At 41.8% G+C, this 15092-nt stretch overlaps 1 protein-coding gene across 4 annotated transcripts in view; it reads right to left on the reverse strand.

The window, feature by feature from the left end:
* Positions 1-15092, reverse strand: part of DIP2B (disco interacting protein 2 homolog B) — a 267785-nt gene that overhangs the window by 135869 nt on the left and 116824 nt on the right. The gene's annotated exons all lie outside the window — the stretch shown is intronic.

A 15092-nucleotide genomic window follows, 5' to 3' on the forward strand; every position in this document is an offset into this window, starting at 1 on the left:
AACTACTAGGCTGGCAGTTAGAACTCACCCAGAGGCATGTCAGAAGACAGGCCTGGTGATCTCCTTCTGAAAGGAAAGGTTCTACTCAGCAACACATGGGGTCACCATGACTCAGGATTGACTCAACGGCAACTAAAAGCAGTGAGCTGCCACCTAACTAGCAAATGCATTGTTCCAAGCCACAGCTGAAAATCAACCAATACAGTCAAAACATAAAAAAGTATCTCAAAGCACAGTGGTCTGGGGACTGTAAGCAACAGTCCTAACACCTCAGTAAAGGCTGAGGACATTGAGGTGTTACAGGAACTGAGATTAATAATGATAACGTATCATTTTAAAAAATGGTTGGCATGCTGGTAAGGCCATGTGTAAGGGCTCTAATCACAGTCCCAGAGGAGCCCAGGCACCAGGCATGTGAATGCCATTCATGTGAATGATGTCATCTTGGATCTATCAGACCAGCCCATCCACCAGCTTAAAATCACTTGGTTCCCCCAGCTGGCACCATGTGCAGCAAATGAATCACTCAACTGAGCCCTGCCCAAATTCCTGACCCACAAAATCAAGATGTGATAAAAAGGGTTTTGGTATTTTTTTTTAAAACTTATTATTTTTATATCCTGTGCTTACGAAGCATTGACAGAGCAGAACATGTTTCGGACTCCAGATTTTGAAATATAAAGTCTGGGCTCATAAACTGCAATTTTTAATCAACCTAAAGTCTCTTGATAATCCATTTCAATGAAGAGCTACACTGAATCCTGAGTATTTTCCGTACCACCTGTTTCATTTGTTAGTTTTATTCATCTAGAACAGCGGTCAGCACACTATAGCCCAAGGGCCAAATACAATCCTCTGTCTGCTTTTATAAACAGTTTTATTGGAACACAGCCATACTCACCCATTTGTCTATGGCTGCTTTCACACTATAAAGGCAGTGCTGACTAGCTGCGACAGAGACCATATGGCCCCCAAAGCCTAAAATATTTATTATGTGGTCCTTTACAGAAAAAGCTTGCCACACCATGTCTATCATAATAAAAGCTAACATTTAAGTGTTTGCTTTGTGCCAGGTACTGTGCATAAAGAAATTCCCACATACTTTTATTTACACCTCACAACAACCCTGCACTATCACCACCCCCTTGTTTTCAGAAAAGGGAACAGAGACAAGGATTCCTTTACCCAAACTGGAACACAGAATCAGGTAATGGCAGAGCCAAGGTTCAAACCCAGGTCCAAACCCAGGTCTGTCTAATTCCACTGGTTCTCAACTAGAAAAGGCTATGAAAATTCTCCCAAGACTCTTACAAGGAAAACAATCAGAATTAATAATTTAGCTTAGAAGCATCTAAGCTAGATTTAGTAGCTAGATAATGTTTTTTTTTTTTTTAAAAATCACCTGCTATCAGGTCCAAATAAAGAATATTTTGAGTCATTGATGAGAGAAATTACTTTAAAAAAATCTTCAAATTAATTTTAAACAGAGAACAAAAATTAGAAAGGTGCTAGTTTTATTTGTATGGTCAGATAATATATACAGAAAGGAATTCAGATTAGCATGCATGAGCTACTTTGCTTGTAAATACATACAAAAAAAAAAATGGTTTGACTTAGAGCACCAAGTTTTAAAACACAACCTTTGTATTAATTTTCTGGTCATATCATGATAATGAGTATACAACTTAATTGCCTATCACTGATCATTTTATTAACTAATAAGCAGATTTGCAAGGGCAGATTCCAAATTAGATGGCAAATAATCCAAAGAGTGACAAGAATTAATACGAATTCTCAGTAGGCCGGGGATAGACATAAACCAATCAAACCCCCTGCTGTCAAGCTGATTTCAACTCACAGGGACCCTACAGGGCAGAGAAGAGCTTCCCCATGAGGTTTCCAAGTCTGTAACCTTTATAGAAGCAGACTGCCACATCTTTCTTCCAAGGAGCGACTGGTGGGTTTGGATTGATGACCTCTGGTTAGCAGCTGAGTGCTTACCCACTGCTCTGTGCTACCAGTGCTCTTTATGGACATAAAAGGTTTATGGTTAAGGGTACTTTTTTCCATTCCCCTCTCTCGCTTGTACTTTTATTTTGTGTTTTAACTGTAATTAATTTAGAGTAGGAAAAAGAAGGTAAGTGGGCTAGATAATAAAGATGTTACACAGACATGATTAGGATCTGGTAGGGAAACTGGGAGCTGGTACACCTGTTTTGAAGAAGGGAACTAAGAATTGGAGAGAATGATTATTTCCACTCAGGGTTATCTAGAGGTTATCACAGATCAAACCACAGGGAAATAAACACAAATAAAGACATCTGATGGGAATTGAGAGTCAGATGACACTTCACCAAGAGATCTACTGAACTGGTACTAAATAAAAAAAAAATTCTCACAACACGCTCGCTATTCACCAAACAACACTAATACAAGTTCTGTAATGCTCATCTCAGCTCCCTCGGGAATTCAGCCATCCAAGCAGACCAGGTCTCTTTTGGGTCTAAAATCATGATAAGCACTTACTTGTAGTTTCGCAGGAATGAAACCAAAAGGTCAATGTGCAGTTTCAGTAAGTGGCTGACAAGTTCATTCACTAAGCATTCCTTGGGCATCCAAAGCATGATGAACAAAAACATGAATTTCTGACAAAACAAACTTGTTTCAAATGTGCACTACACCTGCTTCGAGCTCAGAAGGGCCTATCTAAAAGATATGTTCAAAAAAATAAAACAATAGCGAGAGAGTAAACTCAATTCCTTGGAACTGAATCACTTCAAGTACAATACCAGTAAACCAGCTGCCGGAGAGCTGACCTCAACCCACAGAGGCGCAGTGTTATGTCAAAGCAAAACTGTGCTCCCTAGGGTTTTCAATGACTGGTTTTTTGGAGAAGATTGCCAGGCCATTCTTCCAAGGTGCCTCGGGTGGTCTCAAACTAGGTGGACTTTCAGTTAGTAGTCGAGTGCGCTAACCATTTGCACCACCCAGAGATTCCTTACGTACAACAGAAAAAAAAAAACAACCCACTGCTGTCAACTCAATTGTGATTCATAAACCAAAACCAAACCCATTGCCATCGAGTTGATTTCGATTCATTAAAAAAAAAAAATAGCGACCCTATAAAACAGAGTAGCACTGCCCAATAGGGTTTCCAAGACTGTAATCTTTATGGAAGCAGACTGTCACATCTTTCTCCCACGGAGTAGCTGATGCGTTCGAATTACCAACCTTTTGGTAAGCAGCCAGCCAAGCACTTAACCGCTGTGCCACCAGGGCTCCTTTTGAGGTACAACAGGGTTGCTATGAGTCGGAATCAACTTGGAAATGAGTTTTTTTGGAATTCCCACCTTAAAGAGAGCTCTCGTGCTGCAGTGGTTAAGTGCCCAGCTCCTAATTGAAAGGTCGGTGGCAGTTAGAATCCACCAGCCACTTGGTGGAAGAAAGATGTGCTCGAGTACTTCTGTGAAGATTCGTCTTGGAAACCCTATGCGGCAATTCTACTTCTGTCCTACGACTCACTGTGAGTTGGATTTGGTTTAATTCCCACCTTATAAGTCCCTGGGCGATGCTAATGGTTAATTAAGCTGACAAGGTGGTGGTTCAAACCCACTGAGAGGCACTACGGAAGACAGGTCTGGCTTCTAAAAGGTCACAGCCCTGTGAAGGCCCTACAGAGCAGTTCTACTCTGCATACACAGGGTCGCCATGAGTTGGATTCCATTCAGCGGCAACTAACAACAACAACAATTCCCACCTTAGAGTAACAACTTATCATGAGAGGGGGCAGAAAACAGTATACCTTGGGGCTCATCAAAGACAGGAGGAAGGACCCTGGGGGCCAGGGTATAAGGCAGGGCACCACTAGCAGCATGTGTAATGTGATGGTGAAGAGGCAGAAGAGGGGCCAGCTGACAGGTGCTCTTCACCTGGGCAGACAAGAGGTTACCTAACAGTGAACTGGTCCCTGGCTAGGAATTAGCTGTGGCCCTAAAATATCGATTCCTGTGCCTCCTACCATGGAGATTCTGGGTCAATAGGTAGAGCAGGGCTGGAATTCTACATGTGAACAGTCCCTGGGACTCTTATACTCAGGTAAGTTTGGAAACTCTGGCAAATGATGGGTAGCATTCATTTCTTCCACAAATATTTATTAAGGTCCACTGAAAGACAGACACCACGGTAACCATCAAACAAAAACAATCAGACATGGTCTCGACCCTCTCCGAGTTTACAAGCTAATCAGAGAGACAATCCAACAATTCTAATAGCATGCTATATTAAACGGCTTATGGGGGCACATTAAAGGGGCACCTAAACTAGATTTAGGGATCAAGGACAGCTTATTGGCTAACAGGATGAGAAGTTAAATTCTAAAGGATGAGGAAGAGTTAGCTTGGCATGCTTCTTGGGGTGCAGAGAGGGGGAAAAGGGGAGTTGATTTCAGCCAGAGGAAACTGCTTATGGACAGGTCAGGAGAGAGAGGGCATGGCACACCCGGCTCAGTATGGCTGGAATGCAAAGTGAAAACAGGGGACAGCAAGGTAGGGGTGAAGAAGTGAACAGGATCAAGTCATGGAGTACCTTGTAAGCCACATTAGGAAGTCCAGACTTTATCCCAAAAGAAATGAAAAACCAAAAAGGAGTTCAGTATGAACAAGGAAGGATCCCAACAGGTCGAAGGAATAAATCGACAGCAGACCCAAGGAGGAAGATCCTGATAAGCTCTAAGAGAGGAATGATTTGCTTTTATTTGTTCACTACTGAACACCCAGTGCCGAAGCTGAATAAATACTTGTTAAATGAAGGAATAAATGACCAGGACTCTATCCATGGACCTAGCCTGGATAGAGACAGTGGGGACTGGCAAGAAAGAAATAAGAAAAAAAGGACCCTGGGAGACGGGGAAGGGGCATGACAAGGATAGGGAGCAAGCTAGACAGACCCCAAGAATTGAGACATCAGGCACAGGAGTCCCATTCGTTATAAGAAGGGGTGGGGAGGACCAAAAATAGGCAACTTGAGACTGAAAACAAATGCACGTTAACTAGGGCATGTGCAACACTTTCAGGCAAGTTGCTTCCCTTGTCAAGAATGCCATCCTTGTTTCTATTTCTTTTCCTACAGCCTACCCTCCTTTAAAGAAACCCTGGTGGCATAGTAGTTAAGTGCTTATTAAGCGCTACGGCTGCTAACAAAAAGGTCGGCAGTTTGAATCCACCAGGCACTCGGAAACTCTATGGGGCAGTTCTACTCTGTCCTATAGGGTCGCTATGAGTCGGAATTGACTCGACGGCACTGGGTTTTTGGTAGGACCCTCCTTTACAGTCCAGCTTAAGGTGTTTACGGTTCACACAACCCAATTCAGCACTTAGTGATATGTTCTCATATCATCTTGATGTTTTATTCTTTAAATGTATGGTGTTCACAGCTATAGAATAAGCCGACCTCCTTTTATATTTGCTTCTATCCTTCATGTGCCTGACACATAGTAGATGCTGATTATATACTTGTTTGATTCTATGGTTGTTCTGCTAGCAGTGTGTGTTAAGCAGTATCACTGGGAAGTTAGGGCTCATCCAAACCTTTGAGAGAGACACTGACCTAGCTCCACCTCCTCAACTCAACTCAAAGACAGACAGGAACCACTTTCTTCACAACTATTCCTGAGCGTGCTCACTGAGAAGGTGAAATCTAAAGGATGAGGAAGAGTTAGCCTGACATGTTTCTTCTGTGCAGTTGAGGAGGGGAAGGGGGTTGCCTTTATAGGTTTGGCTTGGTGTTCTGGCAAAGTGAGTCTCAACAAATTTTCCATCCCAGTACACCTGAAGGAAAGTACTCTCCCAGCCAGTAACTGTCTCCTCGGACAATGTTTTTCAACCAGATTATGTGTATAAATGTGTGTGTGTTAGCGGGGGAGAAGGGGTAGATACTTTGCATCTCATCTCCTCTCCTTCCCCACCCCACCCCATAGAGGTCTACAGTCCAGGGATTTTTTTCAGACCACATTAGACCTCCCACCCAGAGATTTTGATAATGGGTTCCCTATGAGGGTTCAGACCCTAGTTAAGAATTACTGTTCTAGCCCAGGTATATTTTCCCGTTGAATATGAAAATATACAAATATTTACGCTGTAGCATATATTGAGAGAATGATCCATTTGCAAACTGACATAAAGGACCTTCCCAAGAGTACAATGCTAATTGGTACAGATTCAGGACTTGAACCCAGGCTAGGTCTTTACTGACTTCAAACACACTGCTACATCCTAAAAAGACTTCCTGAAAAATATAAATTAGCAAGACTGCAACAGAAAAGTCAAGAATAACTAATCAAAAACTACTGATTTTTATATCAAGAGATAGGCATTAATGGCCTCACAAAGAATGGTGTGCCTGAGAGGAGAGGATAAAGGCCAGAATGCAAAGAATGGAGACAACAGTCTAGTAATGAGTGCAGCGGGACAGTAGGAGGGACTGAAAGTAGAAAAGGAAGTAGATTGCATGCTTTCAAAATAAAGGTCAGCAGCATGGTTAAAGAAAGACAAAGTTCTTGCATGAAAAAAGGATAAGAAAAAAAATGCCTGAAAGAACACAAGAGTCACAAAACTAATCATATCTTTTGCCTTGGTTATGCTGCTTTTAGAGTAAAGCTACTGTATTGTGAATAAAACACGCAGTTTCACTGCTATACTAAGGAAGAGGCCTGAGGTTCGAACTCCTCAGCTGCTCTAGAGGAGAAAAGATGTGGCAGCCTGCTTCCGTAAGGATGTACAGCCTTGGAGAGCCTATGCGGCAGCTCTACTCTGTCCTATAGGGTAGCCATGGAGTTGCAATCGACTCGATGGCAGTGGGTTTGGTTTGGGCTTATCAATATAATGAGATATTATATGCCATTAAAAAGGAAACATTTGTGGATTATGAGATACATGAAAAGATCTAAATGAAATTATGTTAAGTGATAAGAGAACACAAAATATTATACATACAACATGATTACAAATGTGCATATAAAAACTATTTATATACAATTATAAGAATAGGACAGGGCAAAAAATCCCATAAGTAGCTGGAGTGAGCTAATGATGAGGTACTCTGTTGTTTATGTTACCAATTCACTAGTTTGTTAATAGAGAGTTATGAATAAGGACTTCACACATCCTTATGAACAAGGAAGGCTGAAGAAGAACTGATGCCTTTGAATCATGGTGTTGGCGAAGAATATTAAATATACCATGGACTGCCCAAAAAGGAACAAATCTGTCTTGGAAAAAGTGCAGCCAGAATGCTCCTTAAAAGTGAAGACAGCAAGGCTTCGTCTCACATACTTTGGACATGTTATCAGGAGATACCAGTTCCTGGCGAAAGACATGCTTTGTAGGGTAGATGGTCAGCAAAAAAGAGGAAGGCCCTCAATGAGATGGATTGACACACTGGCTGCAACAATGGGCTCAAACATAGGAAGGATTGTGAGGATGGCTCAGCACCGGGCAGTGTTTTGTTCTGTTGTACACAGTGTCACTAGGACTTGCAAACCAACTTGATGACCCGGGACAACAACGTATAAAATCAAAACAATGTTAAACGACACTAAATACAAATAAGGACTGGAATAGACGCTGCCACCCTCACAAATTAAGTCTTCTCCCTAACTTTTAAATTCTGGTGAAACACTACAGAGCCAAAGAAAAAGGCTACTTGCTGATTATTACACAGCAGCAGCTTTAGTTTGGGGTTCCTGATCTTTCAGCCTGTTATGCAGGGTATCCACTAGGGGTCACCATTATGTTTAAATAGTGATGTTATAATGTTTAATAATAAGTTGAAGAAAAACCACAGATTTTAATTTCTTCTGTAACACAAAGCCTTCCTTCTCAATGATCAACAGGTGTATAATTTATTGTTCTTTGGCAGGAAGAGACATCAGAGTTTTATGCGATTTTACTGCTTGAACGTAGTGACAATAACCTGGAAAAAGAAACCAATATTTAGCAGTATGAAACTACACAAAATTTTTCCATTCAGGAAGATGAAAGAAAGTCAACCTCAGCTTCATATGTTTCAACTCTGCCTCTGCTTTAACAGATACTCTCATCTGTTAGAGCAATAGAGTAAAAATCAGGTTCGCTATGAGAACCAAGTAACATAATAAATTCAACCTTTTAGGGGTGAACAGGGAGGGCGTGCTCACTGGCCATGGTGCTGGCATCCAGAGGAGACATATATTAAACATGTGATCACCAATTCACATATACGTTTTAAACTGCAACGTGTGCTAAGAAGGAAAAGAACGCGGTTCTCTAAGCCCACGTAATGGGGAACTTAATTCATATTAGAGTTTCAGGTAGGGTCACTTAAAAGGAGAAACTGACACATTGAGTGGATTGCGACCAATGTCACTAAACAATCTGTGATCAAATTTTTTGAATGAGAAACTAATCTGTAAACTTTCACTTAAAGCACAATCAAAAAAAAAAGAAAAGGGAGACACTCACACAAGAGTTAGCTGGGCAAAGAGAGGGAAAAGACACTTTACACAAAAGCATGATGTCTGCAGGGGGAGAAAAACCCTGACAGGTCTCAGACAGACTGGTGGGGCTTAATGCCCAGTGAAAGAGTTACAGTGTTACAAAATGAGGCTAGAAAACAAAAATGAGGCTGGAGAAGAAAAGCCTGGTCAGTTCACTTGTCCTAAGCCCACTGGGTAGCCTTTAAAAGGATTTTAACAGGAAAGAACACTGATGATAACGTTTGTATGGCTCTTTAAACTTTCATACACATCATCTCATTTTATCTTCACAATAACACTGTCTGATAGGTACTATTAATGAGGCAGGATACCATCACAGGTTAAATTTGTTTTTGTATAGTGAGTGTGCCAACAACCACCTTGAATCATTCTAAACAGACCCCCCACTCCCACTCACATCCCATCCAAGAAGGGTGGGTGAAGGTACCTTGAATCACTTGAGGAAATCTCCCTAGGAGGCTACAGCACCTCTGAGTCACTGAGGAGAGCTTTCCTCAGAAGAATGGGTGATTAACCTCACTGCCTGGGGAAAAGGAGGGAGGAATGAGACTGTTTATGTTTGAAGTCTGGAAATGGCACCACCTCTCTGAGTCCTAGGGGTGGGTTCTGGGTGGGAAGGGGACTGTATCAGTGAGTGGCAGGCATCTGGACAGATCCTGACCCAGCAGAGCCTCCTTCCTGGGCCTCCTGACATGGGGGGGCGGGGTTTATGCATGTGAGTCAAAGAGCCTAATACCAAGAGCTCTGCTCTGGGAGTCCAAGTGGGTCTCTTGGCTATGCCAAGCAGAATGGACTCCTCCTCCAGAACACATCACAGTGGCAGATACACGAAGCAGACCAATTTTCAATGACAACCCCAGGAGGCACTGAGAAGCAGCAGCAGACTGAAGGGCTCTTCCTGGTTGGGTGTGGAAGCTGGGCTGGCCACCTCATCTTTGCACTGCCTATATCCCTGGGAGTTCTTGGAAAATTCAGAAGGAAGAGAAGTCCCAAGATGAAAATACTAGACTTCCTTCTGATAAGGCAGGTGGGGACAGATATGATTGCAGTGTGTGCTCCAGTTCACAGTGATTAAATACCATCCAAACCCAGCAAAGGAAAGAGCAAACTGGAATAGAAAATTCCATATTCTTTCCATTTCCTTTGAAGTAACTTTTATTTTTATTTTTGATGAGATAAATAAAAATAGATTCTAACCTCACCGCAGACGTAAAAGAGGTCCCTTTGTCTACTTCATATTTACATAGTTGGAAATGTTCGGTGACATTCCAAAATGCTGTTCCTGATTTCAATAACTGGTTTTAAGTTCACATCCTTCTGAATTTCCATAGTACTTTCTTTAGAACTCTCTTACAGTGCTTATTTTATTCTACCTTTTATGATCCTCATTTGTATACTTATCTCTCCACCTACAGTATAAATAACTTGAGGTCAGAGGCCAGTCTTATTCATCTTATATCTCCTGCAGTAATCATCTCTGGGTTTTGTTCATCGCAGGCACCGATATTTTGATTAAAATAAATTAAATAATTATGATCTTGTCTGTCTACCCACCGCCACCAACAATAGTGGGTGGCTGGGGGGAAAAAGGCAAAAATAAACAGATATCAATTTAAAGGACAAGGTTAAATATTAGTCTGAAAAGCCTGCTTATGTGTATATCCTTAAGTCATACAACCATCACCTGTCTATCAGTTTGTCCTACTATGATAGCTTGCATTTTACTATGATGCTGGAAGCTATGCCATCAATATTTCAAGTACCAAGGGGACACATTTCAGTGGAGCTTCCAGATTCAGACAGACTATGAAGAAAGGCCTAGCAAACTACTTCTGAAAATTAGCCAATGAAAACCCGATTGCTCACAACTGAATACTGTCCTATACAGCTCTGGAAGATAAGCCCACCCGCCTCCCAATGTTGGAAGACACTCAAAACAGACACTGGCCAGGACAATGGACTCAATCATACCAACAGTCATGAAGATGGCACAAGATCAGGCAATGTTTCATTCTGTTATACATGAAGTTGCCATGAGTCAGAGATGACTCGACAACAAGTCATACAAGTTTTATGCAAAAATATGCACTTCTCACTATTTTCATAAGCTTACATGAAACCATGAATAAAACACCAATGGGGAAAAAATGGTTTATATCCTATCCTATCCTTGGGTGAAGGAGTTACCAGACGCTTTAGCGAGAGAAAGGAGCCCTTGTGGTACAGTGGTTAAGTGCTTGGCTATTGAGTACAAGCTCAGCAGTTTGAAACCAACAGTCACTCCGTGGGAGAAAGATATGGCAGTCTGCTTAACTAAAGATTACAGCCTTGGAAACCACAGGGCAGTTCCTCTCTGTCCTATAGGGTTGCTAGGAGTCAGAATTGACTCAACAGCAATGGACAGAATCAGTGAGAAAGAACAGAACACAAGGGCTTTCTTTTGTTTCATTTTAACTCAGTCATATACATGCTTGCACAATCACAAAGGCAGGAATGAACTTAGCAGAACTGTGATGAAAGCGGTGTGGAGCAGCTGGCAGATGCAGTATGTATATATATGTACCAATATGCTGTTGTCGTTGTCAGGTGCCATCGAGTTGGTTCCAACTCATAGCGACCCTATGCGCAACGGAAAGAAATGCTGCCCAGTCCTGCGCCATCCTTACAATTGTTGTTATGCTTGAGCTCATTGTTGCAGCCACTGTGTCAATCCACCTCATTGAGGGTCTTCCTCTTTTCTGCTGACCCTGTACAATGGCAAGCATGATGTCCTTCTCCAGGGACTCATCCCTCCTGACAACATGTCAGAAGTATGTAAGACGCAGTTTCGCCATCCTTGCCTCTAAGGGGCACTCTGGCCGCACTTCTTCCAAGACAGATTTGTTCGTTCTTTTGGAAGTCCGTGATATATTCAATATTCTTCGCCAATACCACAATTCAAAAGAGTCAACTCTTCTTCAGTCTTCCTTATTCATTGTCCAGCTTTCACATGCATATGATGCGACTGAAAATACTATGGCTTGGGTCAGGCGCACCTTAGTCTTCCGGGTGACATCTTTGCTCTTCAACACTCTGAAGAGGTTCTTTGCAGCAGATTTGCCCAATGCAATGCGTCTTTTCATTTCTTGACTGCTGCTTCCATGGCTGTTGATTGTGGATCCAAGTAAAATGAAATCCTTCACAACTTCAATCTTTTCTCCATTTATCATGATGTTGCTCATTGGTCCAGTTCTGAGGATTTTTGTTTTCTTTATGTTGACGTATAATCCATACTGAGGGCTGTGGTCTTTGATCTTCATTAGTAAGTGCTTCACTTTCAGCAAGCAAGGTTGTGTCATCTGCATAACGCAGGTTCTTAATGAGTCTTCCTCCAAACCTGATGCCCCGTTCTTCTTCATATAGTCCAGTTCCTTGGATTATTTCCTCAGCATACAGATTTAATAGGTATGGTGAAAGAATACAACCCTGACTCATATCTTTTCTGACTTTAAACCAATCAATATCCCCTTGTTCTGTCCAAACAACTGCCTCTTTATCTATGTGTAAAGGTCCCTCATGAGCAGAATTAAGTGTTCCGGAATTCCCATTCTTCGCAGAGTTACCCATAGTTTGTTATGATCCACACAGTCGAATGCCTTTGCATAGTCAATAAAACACAGGTAAACATCCTTCTGGTATTCTCTGCTTTCAGCCAGGATCCATCTGACATCAGCAATGATATCCCTGGTTCCACGTCCTCTTCTGAAACCGGCCTGAATTTCTGGCAGTTCCCTGTCGATATACTGCTGCAGCCGTTTTTGAATGATCTTCAGCAAAATTTTGCTTGCGTGTGATATTAATGATATTGTTCTATAATTTCCACATCTGGTTGGATCACCTTCCTTGGGAATAGGCATAAATATGGATCTCTTCCAGTCAGTTGGCCAGGAAGCTGTCTTCCATATTTCTTGGCATAGACAAGTGAGCACCTCCAGCACTGCATCTGTTTGTTGAAACATCTCAACTGATATTCCATCAATTCCTGGAGCCTTGTTTTTCGCCAATGCCTTCAGAGCAGCTTGGACTTCTTCCTTCAGTACCATCGGTTCCTGATCATATGCCACCTCTTGAAATGGCTGAATATCAACTAATTCTTTTTGGTATAATGACTCTGTGTATTCCTTCCATCCTCTTTTGATGCTTCCTGCGTCGTTTAATATTTTCCCCATGGAATCCTGCACTACTGCAACTCGAGGCTTGAATTTTTTCTTCAGTTCTTTCAGCTTGAGAAACGCCGAGCGTGTTCTTCCCTTTTGGTTTTCCATCTCCAGCTCTTTGCACATGTCATTATAATACTTTACTTTGTCTTTTCGAGAGGCCCTTTGAAATCTTCGGTTCTTTTACTTCATCAGTTCTTCCTTTTGCTTTAGCTGCTTGACGCTCAAGAGCAAGATTCAGTCTCCTCTGACATCCATCTTGGTCTTTTCTTTCTTTCCTGTCTTTTCAGTGACCTCTTGCTTTCTTCATGGATGATGTCCTTGATGTCATTCCACAATTCATCTGGTCTGTCGTCACTAATGTTCAATGCGTCAAATCTATTCTTCAGATGGTCTCTAAATCCAGGTGGGACATACTCAAGGTCATATTTTGGCTCTTGTGGACTTGCTCTGATTTTCTTCAGTTTCAGCTTGAACTTTCATATGAGCAATTGATGGTCTGTTTCGCAGTCAGACCCTGGTCTTGTTCTGACTGATGATATTGAGCTTTTCCACCATCTCTTTCCACAGATGTAGTCAATTTGATTTCTGCGTGTTCCATCTGGCAAGGTCCATGTGTACAGTAGCCGTTTATGTTGGTGAAAGAAGGTATTTGCAATGAAGAAGTTGGTCTTGCAAAATTCTATCATTCGATCTCTGGCATTGTTTCTATCACCAAGGCCATATTTTCCAACTACTGATCCTTATTCTTTGTTTCCAACTTTCGCATTCCAATCACCAGTAATTATCAATGCATCTTGACTGCATGTTCGATCAATTTCAGACTGCAGCAGCTGAGAAAAATCTTCTATTTCATCATCTTTGGCCCTGGTGGTTGGTGCGTAAATTTGAACAATAGTCGTATTAACTGGTCTTCCTTGTAGGCGTATGGGTATTATTCTATCACTGACAGCGTTGTACTCCAGGATAGGTCTTGAAATGTTCTTTTTCACGATGAATGCAACACCATTCCTCTTTGAGTTGTCATTCCCAGCATAGTAGACTATATGATTGTCTGATTCAAAATGACCAATACCAGTCCATTTCAGCTCACTACTGCCTAGGATATCGATGTTTATGCGTTCCATTTCATTTTTGACGATTTCCAATTTTCCTAGATTCATACTTTGTACATTCCAGGTTCCGATTATTAATAGATGTTTGCAGCTGCTTCTTCTCATTTTGAGTCATGCCACATCAGCAAATGAAGGTCCCGAAAGCTTTACTCCATCCATGTCATTAAGGTTGACTCTACTTTGAGGAGGCAGCTCTTCCCCAGTCATCTTCTGAGTGCCTTCCAACCTGGGGGGCTCATCTTCCAGCACTATATCAGACAATGTTCCACTGCTATTCATAAGGTTTTCATTGGCTAATGCTTTTCAGAAGTAGACTGCCGGGTCCTTCTTCCTAGTCTGTCTTAGTCAGCTCAGCTGAAACCTGTCCTCCATGGATGACCCTGCTGGTATCTGAGTACCAGTGGCATAGCTTCCAGCATCACAGCAACACACAGGCCCTCCAAAATACGACAAACTGACAGACACATGGGGGTGTACCAATATACTAGTGAGCAAATACCCTCTAGCAAAAGATGCAGCAATCACAAAAGGAATCCAAGTTTGGAAAAACTTTTAGGTCACCAGAACTTCTTACCCGGACAAGTAAGAGAACAGTCAATACGAACATAAACATATTCATAAACTGCTATGTCTCATCCCTAAAAAAGGCAGGAGGTGAGGCTCTGGGGAAAAAACAATCTGGACACTTATAGACCAAGAAAGAACACACAAAAGGTGAAATCCTATTCTGAAGCAGAAAAGGCAGAGAAACTCAAATAAATGAAGTGAAAGATAGGAGCACAAGGCGAAAGGATGAAGGAAGAAAAACAAATAAACAAAGGTCACAAAAAATCTCAAATACACCTAAGACTGGAATGTTTACACCAATGCCACTAAAAGAAGCTTCAGCAATGTCCTAAAGCAAAAGATCTGGATCCCAGAGATGACACTTGTAGAACTTCAAGGGCAATTAAATAGTGGAAAGCTGCCAAACAACTGAGGCAGGACTCCCACTGGCTGTTCAGGGACCCACCCATAGAAGGAAGGCCTCCCAGGTTCAACACTCCATGCTGACTGTCATGAAGACTGTACAATCAGCCACCTAGTAGGAAGCCAATATCCCTGAGATCTTTTAAATGGATACAAATTTCTTCATACAAATTTTGAACAACCCTTAAATAGAAATGTTAGGATAAAGAATTCTGAGTAAACATGGCAGGATGAACACTTCTATCTATTCCCACTCCTTCCCAAAATGGCACCAGAATGATA

Source organism: Loxodonta africana, chromosome 4 (assembly GCF_030014295.1).
Source record: "Loxodonta africana isolate mLoxAfr1 chromosome 4, mLoxAfr1.hap2, whole genome shotgun sequence".
Classification (NCBI taxonomy): Eukaryota; Metazoa; Chordata; class Mammalia; order Proboscidea; family Elephantidae; genus Loxodonta; species Loxodonta africana.